The 18,862-nt window shown below is 39.9% G+C and overlaps 1 protein-coding gene across 10 annotated transcripts in view; it reads right to left on the reverse strand.

Moving 5' to 3' along the window:
- KIF23 (kinesin family member 23) overlaps positions 1-18,862 on the reverse strand; it is a 263,401-nt gene that overhangs the window by 199,883 nt on the left and 44,656 nt on the right. The gene's annotated exons all lie outside the window — the stretch shown is intronic.

Below are 18,862 nucleotides of genomic sequence, written 5' to 3' on the forward strand. Positions count from 1 at the left end.
CTCCATTTGAACCTATGCATTCATTGGACATTAAATTACTTTCTTGGAAAGTTTTGTTCCTTTTGGCCATCTCTTCTGCCAGAAGAGTTTCTGAATTATCTGCTCTTTCTTGTGAGTCTCCTTTTCTGATTTTTCATCAGGATAAGGCGGTGTTGCGAACTTCTTTTGAATTTTTACCTAAGTTGTGAATTCCAACAACATTAGTAGAGACATTGTGGTTCCTTCATTATGTCCTAATCCTAAGAATTCTAAGGAGAAATCGTTGCATTCTTTGGATATTGTTAGAGCTTTGAAATATTATGTTGAAGCTACTAAGTCTTTCCGAAAGACTTCTAGTTTATTTGTTATCTTTTCCGGTTCTAGAAAGGCCAGAAAACTTCTGCCATTTCTTTGGCATCTTGGTTGAAATCTTTAATTCATCTTGCCTATGTTGAGTCGGGTAAAACTCCGCCTCAGAGGATTACAGCTCATTCTACTAGGTCAGTTTCTACTTCCTGGGCGTTTAGGAATGAAGCTTCGGTTGATCAGATTTGCAAAGCGGCAACTTGGTCCTCTTTGCATACTTTTACCAAATTCTACCATTTTGATGTATTTTCTTCTTCTGAAGCAGTTTTTGGTAGAAAAGTACTTCAGGCAGCGGTTTCAGTTTGAATCTTCTGCTTATGTTTTTCATTACACTTTATTTTGGGTGTGGATTATTTTCAGCAGGAATTGGCTGTCTTTATTTTATCCCTCCCTCTCTAGTGACTTGTGTGGAAAGATCCACATCTTGGGTAATCATTATCCCATACGTCACTAGCTCATGGACTCTTGCTAATTACATGAAAGAAAACATAATTTATGTAAGAACTTACCTGATAAATTAATTTCTTTCATATTAGCAAGAGTCCATGAGGCCCGCCCTTTTTTGTGGTGGTTATGATTTTTTTGTATAAAGCACAATTATTCCAATTCCTTATTTTATATGCTTTCGCACTTTTTTCTTATCACCCCACTTCTTGGCTATTCGTTAAACTGAATTGTGGGTGTGGTGAGGGGTGTATTTATAGGCATTTTAAGGTTTGGGAAACTTTGCCCCTCCTGGTAGGAATGTATATCCCATACGTCACTAGCTCATGGACTCTTGCTAATATGAAAGAAATGAATTTATCAGGTAAGTTCTTACATAAATTATGTTATATACACACTGATTGTCATTGGCTCACCCATATGTTCAGTTAGAAATCTGTAGTGCATTGCTGCTCCTTCAACAAAGTATACCAAGCCAATGAAACAAATTAGATAACAGAAGCAAATTAGAAAGTGGTTTATAATTGTATTTTCTATCTGAATCATGGAATACATTTTTTGGGTTTCATGTCCCTTTAAATATGAGGAGCAGGCTCGCTCCACATAGCCGAAAAAGCTGCAAACATAGCTTAAAGTGAAAGTCAATCCTAGTGCTGTACAAACGCTAGGATTGACTATTGAAAAAAATAAAGGGGACTTTTATTCATTTAGTATAAGATACTTCATGTAGAAAGCTCCTTTATTTGTTTCAACTGCTCGCCGTTTTTAGCTGCTACAGCAGCCCATGGCTAAACATTTTTTTGCTTAGGAGGTGACGTTTTCACCTCTTAGCCAATAGCTGTGCGGTAAAACCGGCTCCCATGGGCGCCAAGCCGGATTTACAGCACGGCTATTGGCTAAGAGGTGAAAACGTCACCTCTTAGCAAAAAAAAAGATTTTTAGCCGTGAGCTGCTGTAGGAGCTAAGAACGGCGAATGGTTGAAACAAATAAAGGAGCTTTCTATGTGAAGTATCTTATACTCCATGAATGAAAGTGCCCTTTGTTTCAGTAGTAAATTCTAGCGTTTGTACAACTCTAGGATTGACTTTCACTTAGATAAAAAAAAAAAAAAAAAAAATACCCCTTTATGGCATCAACTTCTATATAAAGAAACTGGAAACTTAAATATAAAAGCCATAAACTAGATTTAATATAAATCCATGAGAGATTGTTTTTTAAAAAAGAAGTGGACACATTTTACTTTGGAGTAGGCACTGTCAAGAACATATTTTTTTTTTTTAAATTCAATGTCTGTTCAAAATGGGGGAGGATTAGTGAGAAGCTACATAACTAGAGTCTGCACATTCCTGAGCTGCAAGGGCTGGTTAAAGTAAATATAAACCCTGCACCTCATAAAGAACACAGTGTTTCCCACATAAGAGAGCTACTATACAAGAAGCTAAACACACAGTCTGGCTATAGGCAAAGGGGAAAAAACAAGCACAATAAAAGGTAAATAACTTAGATATACTAGGGCCAAACACAGACACAAAACTGCTGAAAAACAGAAATACTGTTATCACTTTTTCTTTTTTTAAAGAATGAATGGAGGGCTTTCTAGGGAGCATTAGACAAGCACAAATGCAAAAGGTTTTTAAAGTCCTATAAAGAGTACTTGATGGAGATGAGAAATATTGAATTGAGCAACACTATGGTGGTTTGGCAGGACCCCTGTAAAACTCAGTATCAGTAGTGTGCTTGTGCTACTAGTTATTTTGTATATTGCCGTTTATCTGTTAAAGTGATTGTAAACTTTAAAGAATTAAAGCCCAGTATGAAATAATCTTAAAAACAGAACTAAAAACCAACAACCTTACCTTTGCATTATGGTAAACATAACGCCAACCCTCTGCCCGCATCTCCTGCTCTAATTAGCATATCGATGACGAATCCGTTTTTTTGCCTTATTAGCTGGACGCCAAAGGGGGCACTCAATGATTGGAGGAAGCCGGATTAGTCATTGATCTGCTAAAGAAAGCAGGAGATGCAGGCGGAGGATTCGTTTTAATTACCATAACACAAAAGGTATGTATTTTAAAAAAATATGCATCTTTGTAAACTTTAAAGGGACAGTCAAGTCCAAAATAAACTTTAATGATTTAAACAGGGCATGCAATTTTAAACAACTTTCCAATGTACTTTTAATCACCAATTTTGCTTTGTTCTCTTAGTTGAAAGCTAAACCTAGGTAGGCTCATATGCTAATTTCTTAGACCTTGAAGGCCGCCTCTAATCAAAATGCATTTTGACAGTTTTTCACCACTAGAGGACGCTAGTTCATGTGTGTCATATAGATAACATTGAACTCATGCACGTGAAGTTACCTAGGAGTCAGCACTGATTGGCTAAAATGCAAGTCTGTCAAAAGAAATGAAATAAGGTGGCAGTCTGCATAGATACAGGGCAATTACAGAGCTAAAACGTGTATTATAACTGTTGGTTATGCAAAACTGGGGAATGGGTAATAAAGGGATTATCTTTTTAAACAACACAAATTCTGATGTTGACTGTCCCTTTCTTTAAAAGGGACAGTCTACAATAGAATTTGTATTGTTTTAAAAGATACATAATCCCTTTATTACCCATTCCCCAGTTTTTCATAACCAACAGTTCTATTAATATACTTTTTATCTCTGATAACCTTGTATCTAAAGAACCTTCTTCCAGCCCCCTGATCACATAACTGACTATTATCTATTGACTTGCATTTAGCATTGTGTTGTGCTAAATCTTAAATAACTTTCTGTGCCTGAACACTTATCTATATAGAACACGTGAACTATCAAGTCTTTTGATGTGAAAAGTAATTTAAAAAGCATGCGATTAGAGGCAGCCCTAAAGGGCTTAGAAATTAGCATATGAGCCTACCTAGGTTTAGTTTCAACTAATACCACCAAGAGAAAAAAGCAAATTTGATGATAAAAGTAAGTTGGAACGTTGATTAAAATTACATGTCCTAGCTGAATAATGAAAGTTTAATTTTGACTAGACTGTCCCTTTAATGAATTAAAGTGCCGTTTTTAAGATTATTTGATACTCGACGGTTCCGGTTCCAGTGGGTGGAGCCAGCATCGCTCGTGGATTGAGCGTGGACGCTGAAGGCTCGATAGAATCTACCCTTCCATATGCCCGTTGTTGGAGACTGGATATCTCCCTAGGGCACTCGCACCTATTCTGAGGTGCCATTTGGTTGGAACGGCGGAACAAGCTGAGCGCAGCTCATTTGCTAGAGCCAGCCCTTTGAAGTGAGGGAACTGATGTTCCATAAGATTTCCCTGAGTACCAAATGTGGTTGGGCACACGACTGTCTCTGTGCAATGTGAGACGTGCAAGAAGAGCCGACCAGTCCGAGGGGAAACTACAAGCCCTGTCTGCTACAGCGGTGCCAGCAGTCTATTTGCTGCTTACTGCATCCTTGGAAGCTTGAGCCGTATAGAGCAGTGTTTTTCAACCAGTGTGCCGTGGCACACTAGTGTGCCGTGGCACACTAGTGTGCCATGAGAGATCCTCAGGTGTGCCGCGGCAGACTGACAACAGTGTGACATATTTTTTAAACTTTGCTTGTTTTTTTACTCCCAGTGCAGGGGTAGTTTGTAGGAGGCATGGCATAACAGCACAATACATACAGCATGTGTGTGTTTGTGTGTATGTGTATATATATATATCCTGTATTAGGCTACAATGTGTGATTTTTTTTAAATTTTGGGATGGTGGTGTGCCACAGGATTTTTTAATGTAAAAAAGTGTGCCACGGCAAAAAAAGGTTAAAAATCATTGCTCTAGGGCAGTGTTTTTCAACCAGTGTGCCGTGGCACACTAGTGTGCCGTGAGAGATCCTCAGGTGTGCCACGGCAGACAGACAACAATGTGACATATTTTTAAATTTTGCTTGTTTTTTATTCTGGGCCGTTTTTTTATTTTAAGTGAGATTATGACTGATGGGGGGAACTTTTCCCAGTGCAGGGGTGTCCCTCTTTCAAATTTTGAAATATTGGGAGGTATGTGACAGGCTCATCAGGCATCATTTACAACCATGACATACTGACATTCATTCACAGACAATCATTATGATTGTTTGTGAATTAATGCCAATATGTCATGTATAGTTTATAGGAGGCATGGCAGCACAGTGTGTGTGTGTGTATGTATGTATGTATGTATGTATGTATGTATGTATGTATGTATGTATGTATGTATGTATGTATGTATGTATGTATGTATGTATGTATGTATGTATGTATGTATGTATGTATGTATGTATGTATGTATGTATGTATATATATATATATATATATATATATATATATATATATATATATATATATATATGTGTGTGTGTGTGTGTGTGTGTGTGTGTGTGTGTGTGTGTGTGTACACACTGTATTAAGCTACAATGTGTTATTTTGTAAAATTTTGGGATGGTGGTGTGCCCCAGGATTTTTTAATGTAAAAAAGTGTGCCACGCCAAAAAAAAGGTTGAAAATCACTGGTATAGAGGATCGATGGCGGTGACATCTCAGTGTTCCCCTCCAAACTGAGCGTACCTAAAGGACTGACCAGTACATGGGAAATTTCAAGCCCGGGCTTGCTCAGTAGAGTTAGCTGAAAGACCACTTGCCTATTGCTGTATAGGAGTCCCGAGCCGCACGGAGGACCGGCGATGGTGATAATACAGCTCTCCCCTGCAATTCGAACCTGTGGGTATATGAGATCCTAAGAGGTACCTGGCCTGCCAAAAGCTATGTCGCTTGGAGGAGGAATAAGCTGTAGTATGCAGTAGAGTGGAAAAAACAAAAACAAAAAAACTTTCGGATCCCAGCTAAGACGATCCGAAGCCCCCCTGGGAAAGTGCAAGTATTCGTTTCAGTTGTTCCATTTCAGCACAGTGAGACTGTCATTTTTTTAAAGACTGGTGCCCCATTACAGTAAATGCTACCTATGTCTAATTTTCAATGTCGCTTTGAATGATGTTACACCTATAATATTACACCTATGCTACTTTTCTCTTGCTGGAGACCTATGCTCAGATTGTGTTTTCCTATCCCCAAATGATTTAAATTTAAATTTCGTCTGCCCATTTTTATATATGTTGCTTTATATATCTGCACATTAATCTTGATGAGCTCTCTTAAAGCTGTGTGAAATATGATAATGTACCAGCCCTGTTTGTTTTTTGCAAGGGTAATTTTTTAGTAGGTGCTTAAAATCTTATTATTCAGGGGAAAAAACATAAGATTTATATTGCTATTTCCATCAATGTCCCATGTAAAGTGTATTTCCACTCGCCCTGTCTAGAGAGTGTCCTGAGTAGGGGCGTGGTTGTTTTAAGTTTTCACTAATTTACTTTTTTTCACAAGAATGTCTGGCTAATGCAGCCATACAAGATTGCACTCTATTTAGGTTATTGTTAATTTTTCATTTTTTTTTTCTTTTTTCCATGGTAATAATTTATATTTAATCACCTTAGATTTAAAAGTGTTTTGTGCACGATAATCACTCACATTTAAGTTTGCACGCAATATTTGTTTAAAAAAAAAAAAAAAAAAAAAAGAGGAAAGAAAGTGGAAGGAGGAAAAGGAAAGAGGAAAAGAAAATGTTCCCTTCTCTTAATCTCTCACTGTTTGAAATATATGGATAAATATATCACGTACACTAAAATTCACTCTCCAGCCATGCCCGCCACACAAAAAGATAGAAGAGCTCGCACATCTGAAACACACTTAGAGAATATTAATGAGCCTACAACTCATAAAATTGATATTCAGCCGCTGGTAACTCAGATGTCTGACATTTTTCTACCTCAATTTGAGTTGCTTAAAACACAAATGACAAACATAATGGTTGAGTTAAAACATCTTTCTAATCGACTCACGGAACTGGAGGACAGACTATCTAATAACGAAGATTTAATATATAAACAGGAAAGAAACATAACTGAGAACTCTAGAATGCTGGCAATGTTACAAGATAAAATACATGAGTTAGAAGATCGCTCACGACGAAATAATTAAAAAATTCTAGGTCTCCCAGATAATGGGGATTACTTGGATTTAATGCTTTCTGCCAGTTCTACCCTCCCTTTGGCAGTTGGTATCCCCCAAAGTAATGCTCCACTATTAGTCGAAAGGGCACATAGACTAGGTATAAGTAGAGACTATCAAAGAGACAAAAATTATAAGAGACCAGTAATAATAAAATACCTAAATTACCAAGACAAAATGAATATATTGAGACCTTATAGGAAAAATGGGGAACCTATTTATAGGCCAAGTTAAAGTACTAATATTCCAGGATTATTCTAGTGAAACCTCGCTAAAAAGAAAAGCACTTGCCCCCTACTGTACCAAACTAATTAACGCAGGTCTTAAAGCTAGACTCACATATCCTGCTAAAATAATAGTTGAAGAATCTGGTGGAAATGTCATAATAAATAATGAAACTGATGCTAGAGAATTTTGTAAACAGAAGCAGGTGCTCTAAACATAAGTTTATTGGGAATGTATCTTAGATCAATGCCTCACGGGTCTAAATGTTTTTAAAAGTTTTTTTTTACAAGAGAAACTTAAAGCAAGCAATGTATGACTAATTTAATAACAAATTCTGAAATAACTTAAAGGCACAGTCAAGTCCAAAAAAAAAAAAAAAAAAAAAAACTCATGTTTCAAATAGGGCATGTAATTTTAAACAACTTTCCAATTTACTTTTATCACCAATTTTGCTTTGTTCTCTTGGTATTCTTAGTTGAAAGCTAAACCTAGGAGGTTCATATGCTAATTTCTTAAACCTTGAAGGCCGCTTCTAATCTAAATGCATGTTGATAGTTTTACACCACTAGAGGGCATTAGTTCAAGTGTTTCATATAGATAACATTGAGCTCATGCACATGATTTTACCATGGAGACAGCTCTGATTAGCTAAACTGCAAGTCTGTCAAAAGAACTGAAATAAGGGGGCTGTCTGCTGAGGCTTAGATACAAGGTAAATACAGAGGTAAAACATGTATAATTATAACTGTGTTGGTTATGCAAAACTGGGGAATTGGTAATTATCTATCTTTTAAAACAAAAATTCTGTTGTTGACTGTCCCTTTAAATCAGGGAGGGGACAACTTTAACAAACATTTTTGAACTCAAATGTAGAAGCTTTACCTCATTTGGATCTGTGCCATCTAACTACATTGTCTTGGGAAATATTGAGGCAGGCAGCAACCGTACAAGGCACCAATAAGGGGAGTACTTCTTTAGATCTTTTTGTATTTATAGGATTCATATTACAGTTCAACTTTTGTATATATACATACTACAGTCTCGTTTGAAAGAATATATGATTTTTAACACCAACCATGTAAACAGGTTTTAATCCCCACCAATTAAACGCACAGTTAAATTAGCTATCCGGAGCTGCAGTGAACTGCTGGTCCAAAGCAGAAACTAGTGTTGAGCCTATCAGCAGCACTAGTTACACAGCTGGTTCTTGTGACTGTCACTGTTGATTGGGTGAGCAGTTGTTTCAGATATGGACCAGCAACTCCCTATGCAGGGTAAATGGTGATAAAAAAAAAAAAATACATGTTCTAATGAATGAGGGCATGTTATTTTTCACTTTAATAGCCACTTTAAATGTAAACTGAATGAAATGTTTTGGTTCTATGTAAGCTGTCCTGATCAGCCAGTAGTCACTGGATACCAGAGTAACAGCTGTGCACAATTTAAAGGGACACTAAACCTTAACTCGCCTAAGCTTATTCATGAATAATGGAACATTTACAATACTAAAATAAACAGTCTCCATTTATGAATATTTAAATTTTTGCTGCATGCCAACATATAAACCTTAGGTAAACTTGAAGGACCACTAAACAGCAGAATAGCATAATCAATACATGAACAACAAGCAATGCAAAAGCCCTTAGTTAGAAAAAATCTACTACCCATTTGAAATTCAGACAAATTTCAGTTAGTTTTATTTTCCTTCCCACTGCATCATGTGACAACCGTCAGCCAATCACAAAATGCATATACCTATATTCTGTGAATCTGGCATGTGCTCAATCAGGAACTGGTGTCTCAGAAAGCGTGCATATAAAAATAGTGTATATTTAGAATAGATAGTGTATGTGAAGTGGAAAGTAGTTTAAAGTTGTGTGTGCATGCTCTCTATCTTAAAGGACCAGTAAACACATTAGATTTGCATAATCAAACGCAATGAGTAGAATTTTTTTCTGACAAATTTCAAAGTTATGTCCATTTCCACTCATGAGACAGCCATCAGCCAATCACAAATCAAGAAGTATGTGTGTGTGTGTGTGCGCATATACCGTATATATAACAAAATAAGAGTATTGCACTGAGCAATTATACTTTTTTATTGGACTAACTATACATTTATAAGATGACAAGCTTTTGGAAGAGTGTCTTTCAGAAGCTTGTCATCTTATAAATGTATAGTTAGTCCAATAAAAAAGTATCACTGCTCAGTGCAATACTCGTTATTTTGATATCTAAATCTCTGGACTAACACAGCTACTCCAATCAACGGGAAAATATAAAAAAAAAAAATGCCCATTTTGTTAATGGAAGTAAATTGGAAAGTTGTTTAAAATTGCATGCTCTGATTAATGAAAGTTTCATTTTGACTTGAGTGTCCCTTTAAATCATGAAAGTTTAAATTTTAGTGATCCTTTAACATCTTTTCAAACTTTTTAATTGAGAGATACATTATATAAAAAGTCTACATACAACATCACATCAAAAAAATAAAATGGATTATTGTAATACATCGATTACTCATGATAAAAGGCACGTTTTGTTTCAAATTAAAGCAAACAATGTGAAATGTCTGGCTTGGGCTCAGAAGGTTTTCACCAAAAGGGCATACATAAATTATGCAATTACACCTGCCCACTGTAAAGTCTTCCTTGAAACAATGGATTGTGCACCTTTGGACAAAACTTCCATAAACAGATACTTCAAGTGTGAAAATAAAAGCATGTAGCAAACAAAAGGCTGAAACTGTTGGTGGAAAGCATAGCTAATGAGATTATCTTTGTTAGTTCTCTTTATATCATCCTAAAGCTTTAAAGGGACAGTTCACCCAAAAACTTTCTCCCCTTTAAATTGTTCCCAACGATCCTTTTTACCTGCTAGAGTGTATTAAATTTGTTGCAAGTAGCTCCTTTACTCATATTTCAGCATTTGAATTAGCTGATTTAGCTTGTGGTTTCCCAACCTATACTGAAAGTTTTGATACTGGCGTATACGCTATTGACAAGCCTAAGTAAACAGTCAGCAGAAGAGATTACAGCCCCAGTGGAATACAGGATAGTTAAGTAATAAAATGATAATTTTCCATTGTTCTCTCTATGTATTGAGCTTTGGTGTTCCAGACAAATATAAGATAAGGAAGCAAGTCTGTGTACATAAAAGTGATAACATAATGAGATCTGATATTACCTGAAGCTCAACCCATTGTAATAGGCTGTGGTTTCAAACCCCAAAACAGCTACTTCAGGTACACAAATAAACCCGAAAATGCAATTTCTCAAATATTTTATACTCTGCAGTTGGTATAACAAGTCATTTAAAATACAATTAATGAAAAACAATTTTACAGTGTACTGTCCCTTTAAGGGCACAATGCAGCATTCCAATTCAGATTTTCTGGCTCTCCATGTGTAAATAAAGAAGCAACTTTCACAATACTTTCCTTCTTAAAGGGCAATATTTATATTAAAAGGTAACTGTCTATGTCTGTATGGTATGTATCAGCAGTCACTGGTTGCACACTAGTGAGATTTTTTTTTAAACTGTCCCTATTTGGCCTCAGAAGAGACGGAAACTAAGGTTAAAGGGAAACTGAACCCAAAATTTTTTCTTTCGTGATTCAGATAGAGCGTGCAATTTTAAGCAACTTTCTAGTTTACTTCTATTATCAAATTTTCTTCATTCTCTTGGTATATTTATTTGAAATGAAAGAATGTAAGTTTAGATGCCGGCCCATTTTTGGTGAACAACCTGGGTTGTTCTTGCTGATTGGTGGATAAATTCATCCACCATTAAAAAAGTGCTGCCCAGAGTGCAGAACCGAATAAAACTTAGATGCCTTTTTCAAATAAAGATAAGAGAACGAAGAAAAATTAATAGGAGTAAATTAGAAAGTTGCATGCTCTATCTGAATCATGAAAGAAAAAAAATTGGGTTCAGTGTCCCTTTAAAACAAGGATGGACACATAGCAGAAAAGGAAAATAGAGATGATGATATTTGTAAGACAAATGTATGATGTGTGACATACCCTGTTTATGTTTTGTAATAAAAATTATTTCAACTAAAACAAGGATTGCGCCCAATACTTTATGGAAACATTACAGTTTTGTAATATAATTAAAATGATAAAACTGCATATTATTCACAGCTAATAAGCATCTATTAAGAATTTGTCCCTTTTTAGAAATTTTTAAATAACCACCCCCACAAGCGCTAACGCAATAAATTGTCAGAAAATATTTAAAGGGACAGTCAACACTTACTTTAACATGTTTTTATATTGAAAATAACAAAACGGAGGTCCGCCTACACTATACCCCTCCTGCCTTGCCGCCTTGCTTCTGTCCTAATCAGCGGCGCTAACTACTCTAATACCCGGTAAATATGGATGCCGGACTCCCCCCACCATTACGTAGCTGCCTTCTTCTTCAACTGATAAGCAAATCAGAATCCAGGCATCGGACAGAAATTGCAAGCGCGTGCAATTTCTGTCCGAGGACTGGATTCTGATTTGCTTATCAGTTGAAGAAGAAGGCAGCTACGTAATGGTGGGGGGAGTCCGGCATCCATATTTACCGGGTATTAGAGTAGTTAGCGCCGCTGATTAGGACAGAAGCAAGGCGGCAAGGCAGGAGGGGTATAGTGTAGGCGGACCTCCGTTTTGTTATTTTCAATATAAAAACATGTTAAAGTAAGTGTTGACTGTCCCTTTAAATTTGAAAACACAGATTCTGCAACAGTGAAAAACAGGACTAGACACTATGATTCAAACCCATAAACATTTAAATATTGAAGTACAAGCTATATAGGCAATTATGCAGATGCTCAACAATGGGAATAAATAATGCACAAATTGATAATTTTTGAGAAAAAGTATAAATCTCACATTAAAGTGAAGGTCCATTTTGATGAATTAGTGCCCGGTTTTTAATAAACCTATTAAAAACAAGGGCACTTTAATTAATCAAAATTGACATTTCACTGTTTTCTTCAAAAACTTACCTTTTAATCCTGGCAGCCACTCCAGCACTACATCCGCCCGTCGCAAGCTGTCTTCGCGGGTTCAAAATGACGAATCCGGCTTCCTCCAAATCACAGCGTTGCATCAGGCCAAGATTGGGGGGGGGGGCGGAAGCTGTGATTGGAGGAAGCCTGATTCATCATTTCTGACGTCTGCAGAGGCTTCCGACGGCCGGGGGGAAATCGCTGGAGCGGCATTCAGGATTAAAAGGTAAGTTTTTGAAAAAAACTGTGAAATATCAATTTTGACGAATTAAAGTGCCCTTGTTTTTAATAGGTTTATTAAAAACCGGGTACTAATTCATCAAAATGGGCCTTCACTTTAAAGTTATGGCAAAGTTTCCAATTCACAGAATCAGATCTGGAAAAAATATTTTACATGGACTTTAGTCCATTCTGATACACTATAGCTTAAAGGGACACTGAACCCAATTTTTTTTTCTTTCGTGATTCAGATAGAGCATGACATTTTAAGCAACTTTCTAATTTACTCCTTTTATAAAATTTTCTTTATTCTCTTGGTATCTTTATTTGAAATGCAAGAATGTAAGCTTAGATGCCGGCCCATTTTTGGTGAACAACCTAGGTTGTCCTTGCTGATTGGTGAATAAATTCATCCACCAATCAAAAACTGCTGTCCAGAGTTCTGAACCAAGAAAAAAAGCTTAGATGCCTTCTTTTTTCAAATAAAGATAGCAAGCGAACAAAGAAACATTGATAATAGGAGTAAATTAGAAAGTTGCTTAAAATTGCATGCTCTATATGAATCAGAAGAAAAAAATTGGGTTCAGTGTCCCTTTAATTTTCAATATAGTGATGAAATTGTAATACTCCGCACTCCGGCCGCCCACCTAAAAAGTAATTTTTTTTTGTGAGCTGATGGTTTTCACCTTTTTTTTTCCCAATCAGCGCTCTAGCAATACGGCACTCACACAATTTAATGTGTGGATAGCACCAACTGAAGAACAGTCAAAACTATCAGCTCACAAAAAAATAAATAGCTTTAGAACTGAGCGACCAGAGCGGAGGGCATTACAATTTACATTCGCTACATTAAAAAGTTAGTGTATCTTGATTAGAACTATTCAAAGTCCATCTAAAATATAATTTCCATTCCAGATCCAATTGTACAAATTGGAATCTTTACCATCATTAACTTATTTTTCCTCATAATATATTAGTCATTATAGACTAAAAATGCCATACTCCAATTTGTTAGAGCATGTAATATTAAGACCAGCAACCCTTTAACGCTATGTGCTTAACCCCTAGGTCAGCCAGATCGTGTTTTAGGGTTATTGTATGCCTGTGCATTTGCTTGTCCGCATGATTGCATGCAGGTGTCTTACAGTCCATGGTTTAGCCAGGACTCATTTATGACTGCTATTGTGTTTTTATGTCAGGGAGACCCCATGCAAGACCTGCTTTCATGTCTCAGTCTGAGCGCGCGCTTCACTCTCACCTGTGTCAGCGTGTGTGTGTGTGTGTTTTACCGTCACCTGTGTCAGCGTGTGTGTGTGTGTGTTTTACCGTCACCTGTGTCAGCGTGTGTGTGTGTGTGTTTTACCGTCACCTGTGTCAGCGTGTGTGTGTGTGTGTTTTACCGTCACCTGTGTCAGCGTGTGTGTGTTTTACCGTCACCTGTGTCAGCGTGTGTGTGTTTTACCGTCACCTGTGTCAGCGTGTGTGTGTGTGTGTGTGTTTTACCGTCACCTGTGTCAGCGTGTGTGTGTGTGTGTGTTTTACCGTCACCTGTGTCAGCGTGTGTGTGTGTGTTTTACCGTCACCTGTGTCAGCGTGTGTGTGTGTGTTTTACCGTCACCTGTGTCAGCGTGTGTGTGTGTTTTACCGTCACCTGTGTCAGCGTGTGTGTGTGTTTTACCGTCACCTGTGTCAGCGTGTGTGTGTGTGTGTGTTTTACCGTCATCTGTGTCAGCGTGTGTGTGTGTGTGTGTTTTACCGTCACCTGTGTCAGCGTGTGTGTGTTTTACCGTCACCTGTGTCAGCGTGTGTGTGTGTGTGTTTTACCGTCACCTGTGTCAGCGTGTGTGTGTTTTACCGTCACCTGTGTCAGCGTGTGTGTGTGTTTTACCGTCACCTGTGTCAGCGTGTGTGTGTGTTTTACCGTCACCTGTGTCAGCGTGTGTGTGTGTGTTTTACCGTCACCTGTGTCAGCGTGTGTGTGTGTTTTACCGTCACCTGTGTCAGCGTGTGTGTGTGTGTGTTTTACCGTCACCTGTGTCAGCGTGTGTGTGTGTGTGTTTTACCGTCACCTGTGTCAGCGTGTGTGTGTGTGTGTTTTACCGTCACCTGTGTCAGCGTGTGTGTGTTTTACCGTCACCTGTGTCAGCGTGTGTGTGTTTTACCGTCACCTGTGTCAGCGTGTGTGTGTGTTTTACCGTCACCTGTGTCAGCGTGTGTGTGTGTTTTACCGTCACCTGTGTCAGCGTGTGTGTGTGTGTGTTTTACCGTCACCTGTGTCAGCGTGTGTGTGTGTGTGTTTTACCGTCACCTGTGTCAGCGTGTGTGTGTGTGTGTTTTACCGTCACCTGTGTCAGCGTGTGTGTGTGTGTGTTTTACCGTCACCTGTGTCAGCGTGTGTGTGTGTGTGTTTTACCGTCACCTGTGTCAGCGTGTGTGTGTGTGTTTTACCGTCACCTGTGTCAGCGTGTGTGTGTGTTTTACCGTCACCTGTGTCAGCGTGTGTGTGTGTGTTTTACCGTCACCTGTGTCAGCGTGTGTGTGTGTGTTTTACCGTCACCTGTGTCAGCGTGTGTGTGTTTTACCGTCACCTGTGTCCCTGTGTGTGTGTGTGTTTTACCGTCACCTGTGTGCGTGTGTGTTTTACCGTCACCTGTGTGCGTGTGTGTTTTACCGTCACCTGTGTGCGTGTGTGTTTTACCGTCACCTGTGTGCGTGTGTGTTTTACCGTCACCTGTGTGTGTGTGTGTTTTACCGTCACCTGTGTCCCTGTGTGTGTGTGTGTGTTTTACCGTCACCTGTGTGTGTGTGTGTTTTACCGTCACCTGTGTGTGTGTGTGTTTTACCGTCACCTGTGTGCGTGTGTGTTTTACCGTCACCTGTGTGCGTGTGTGTTTTACCGTCACCTGTGTGTGTGTGTGTTTTACCGTCACCTGTGTCCCTGTGTGTGTGTGTGTGTTTTACCGTCACCTGTGTGTGTGTGTGTTTTACCGTCACCTGTGTGTGTGTGTGTTTTACCGTCACCTGTGTGTGTGTGTGTTTTACCGTCACACCTGTGTGTGTGTGTGTGTTTTACCGTCACCTGTGTGTGTGTGTGTGTTTTACCGTCACCTGTGTGTGTGTGTGTGTGTGTTTTACCGTCACCTGTGTGTGTGTGTGTGTTTTACCGTCACCTGTGTGTGTGTGTGTGTTTTACCGTCACCTGTGTGTGTGTGTGTGTTTTACCGTCACCTGTGTGTGTGTTTTACCGTCACCTGTGTGTGTGTGTGTTTTACCGTCACCTGTGTGTGTGTTTTACCGTCACCTGTGTGTGTGTGTGTTTTACCGTCACCTGTGTGTGTGTGTGTGTTTTACCGTCACCTGTGTGTGTGTGTGTGTTTTACCGTCACCTGTGTGTGTGTGTGTGTTTTACCGTCACCTGTGTGTGTGTGTGTGTTTAACCGTCACCTGTGTGTGTTTTACCGTCACCTGTGTGTGTGTGTGTTTTACCGTCACCTGTGTGTGTGTGTGTTTTACCGTCACCTGTGTGTGTGTGTGTTTTACCGTCACCTGTGTGTGTGTGTGTTTTACCGTCACCTGTGTGTGTGTGTGTTTTACCGTCACCTGTGTGTGTGTGTGTTTTACCGTCACCTGTGTGTGTGTTTTACCGTCACACCTGTGTGTGTGTTTTACCGTCACACCTGTGTGTGTGTGTGTTTTACCGTCACCTGTGTGTGTGTGTGTTTTACCGTCACCTGTGTGTGTGTGTGTTTTACCGTCACCTGTGTGTGTGTGTGTTTTACCGTCACCTGTGTGTGTGTGTGTGTTTTACCGTCACCTGTGTGTGTGTGTGTTTTACCGTCACCTGTGTGTGTGTGTTTTACCGTCACCTGTGTGTGTTTTACCGTCACCTGTGTGTGTGTGTGTGTTTTACCGTCACCTGTGTGTGTGTGTGTGTTTTACCGTCACCTGTGTGTGTGTGTGTTTTACCGTCACCTGTGTGTGTGTGTGTTTTACCGTCACCTGTGTGTGTGTGTGTGTTTTACCGTCACCTGTGTGTGTGTGTGTGTTTTACCGTCACCTGTGTGTGTGTGTGTGTTTTACCGTCACCTGTGTGTGTGTGTGTTTTACCGTCACCTGTGTGTGTGTGTGTTTTACCGTCACCTGTGTGTGTTTTACCGTCACCTGTGTGTGTTTTACCGTCACCTGTGTGTGTGTTTTACCGTCACCTGTGTGTGTGTTTTACCGTCACCTGTGTGTGTGTTTTACCGTCACCTGTGTCAGTGCGTGCGTGTGTTTTACCGTCACCTGTGTCAGTGCGTGCGTGTGTTTCACCGTCACCTGTGTCAGTGCGTGCGTGTTTTACTGTCACCTGTGTGCGTGTGTTTTACCGTCACCTGTGTCAGTGTGTGCGTGTTTTACCGTCACCTGTGTCAGTGCGTGCGTGTGTTTCACCGTCACCTGTGTCAGTGCGTGCGTGTGTTTCACCGTCACCTGTGTGCGTGTGTTTTACTGTCACCTGTGTCAGTGTGTGCGTGTTTTACTGTCACCTGTGTGTGCGTGTTTTACTGTCACCTGTGTATGCGTGTGTTTTACTGTCACCTGTGTCAGTGTGTTTTACTGTCACCTGTGTCAGTGTGTGCGTGTTTTACCGTCACCTGTGTCAGTGCGTGCGTGTGTTTCACCGTCACCTGTGTCAGTGCGTGCGTGTTTTACTGTCACCTGTGTGCGTGTGTTTTACTGTCACCTGTGTCAGTGTGTGCTTTACTGTCACCTGTGTCAGTGTGTGCTTTACTGTCACCTGTGTCAGTGTGTGCTTTACTGTCACCTGTGTCAGTGTGTGCGTGTTTTACTGTCACCTGTGTGTGCGTGTTTTACTGTCACCTGTGTATGCGTGTGTTTTACTGTCACCTGTGTATGCGTGTGTTTTACTGTCACCTGTGTCAGTGTGTTTTACTGTCACCTGTGTCAGTGTGTTTTACTGTCACCTGTGTCAGTGTGTTTTACTGTCACCTGTGTCAGTGTGTGCGTGTTTTACCGTCACCTGTGTCAGTGCGTGCGTGTGTTTCACCGTCACCTGTGTCAGTGCGTGCGTGTTTTACTGTCACCTGTGTGCGTGTGTTTTACTGTCACCTGTGTCAGTGTGTGCGTGTTTTACTGTCACCTGTGTGTGCGTGTTTTACTGTCACCTGTGTCAGTGTGTTTTACTGTCACCTGTGTCAGTGTGTTTTACTGTCACCTGTGTCAGTGTGTTTTACTGTCACCTGTGTCAGTGTGTGCGTGTTTTACCGTCACCTGTGTCAGTGCGTGCGTGTGTTTCACCGTCACCTGTGTCAGTGCGTGCGTGTTTTACTGTCACCTGTGTGCGTGTGTTTTACTGTCACCTGTGTCAGTGTGTGCGTGTTTTACTGTCACCTGTGTGTGCGTGTTTTACTGTCACCTGTGTATGCGTGTGTTTTACTGTCACCTGTGTGTGCGTGTGTTTTACTGTCACCTGTGTGTGCTTGTGTTTTACTGTCACCTGTGTCAGTGTGTTTTACTGTCACCTGTGTCAGTGTGTGCGTGTTTTACCGTCACCTGTGTCAGTGCGTGCGTGTGTTTCACCGTCACCTGTGTCAGTGCGTGCGTGTTTTACTGTCACCTGTGTGCGTGTGTTTTACTGTCACCTGTGTGCGCGTGTTTTACTGTCACCTGTGTGTGCGTGTGCTTTACTGTCACCTGTGTGTGCGTGTGCTTTACTGTCACCTGTGTGTGCGTGTGCTTTACTGTCACCTGTGTGTGCGTGTGTTTTACTGTCACCTGTGTCAGTGTGTGTTTTACTGTCACCTGTGTCAGTGTGTGTTTTACTGTCACCTGTGTCAGTGTGTGTTTTACTGTCACCTGTGTCAGTGTGTGTTTTACTGTCACCTGTGTCAGTGTGTGTTTTACTGTCACCTGTGTCAGTGTGTGTTTTACTGTCACCTGTGTCAGTGTGTGTTTTACTGTCACCTGTGTCAGTGTGTGTTTTACTGTCACCTGTGTCAGTGTGTGTTTTACTGTCACCTGTGTCAGTGTGTGTTTTACTGTCACCTGTGTCAGTGTGTGTTTTACTGTCACCTGTGTCAGTGTGTGTTTTACTGTCACCTGTGTCAGTGTGTGTTTTACTGTCACCTGTGTCAGTGTGTGTTTTACTGTCACCTGTGTCAATGTGTGTTTTACTGTCACCGGTGTCAGTGTGTGTTTTACTGTCACCTGTTTCAGTGTGTGTTTTACTGTCACCTGTGTTAGTGTGTGTTTTACTGTCACCTGTGTCAGTGTGTGTTTTACTGTCACCTGTGTCTTTTTTGTCACCTGTGTTTGTGTGTGTTTTTGTGTCAGTTTTACGGTCACCTGCGTCCGTATTTTTGTTCCTGTTTTGTGTCACCTATGATAGCGTGATTGTGTATGTGGTTTGGGGTCTTTGTATTAGAATAATAGTTTTATCTGGTTTGGGCGAATGTGTCTGCATGATTGTGCTTGAACCTGAAACGAGGTTTCACGCTTCTTTAATACCTTGCAAGTTATGACCAGCACCCGAGTAGCATCTACTTA

Source organism: Bombina bombina, chromosome 6 (genome assembly GCF_027579735.1).
Source record: "Bombina bombina isolate aBomBom1 chromosome 6, aBomBom1.pri, whole genome shotgun sequence".
In the NCBI taxonomy this organism is placed as follows: domain Eukaryota; kingdom Metazoa; phylum Chordata; class Amphibia; order Anura; family Bombinatoridae; genus Bombina; species Bombina bombina.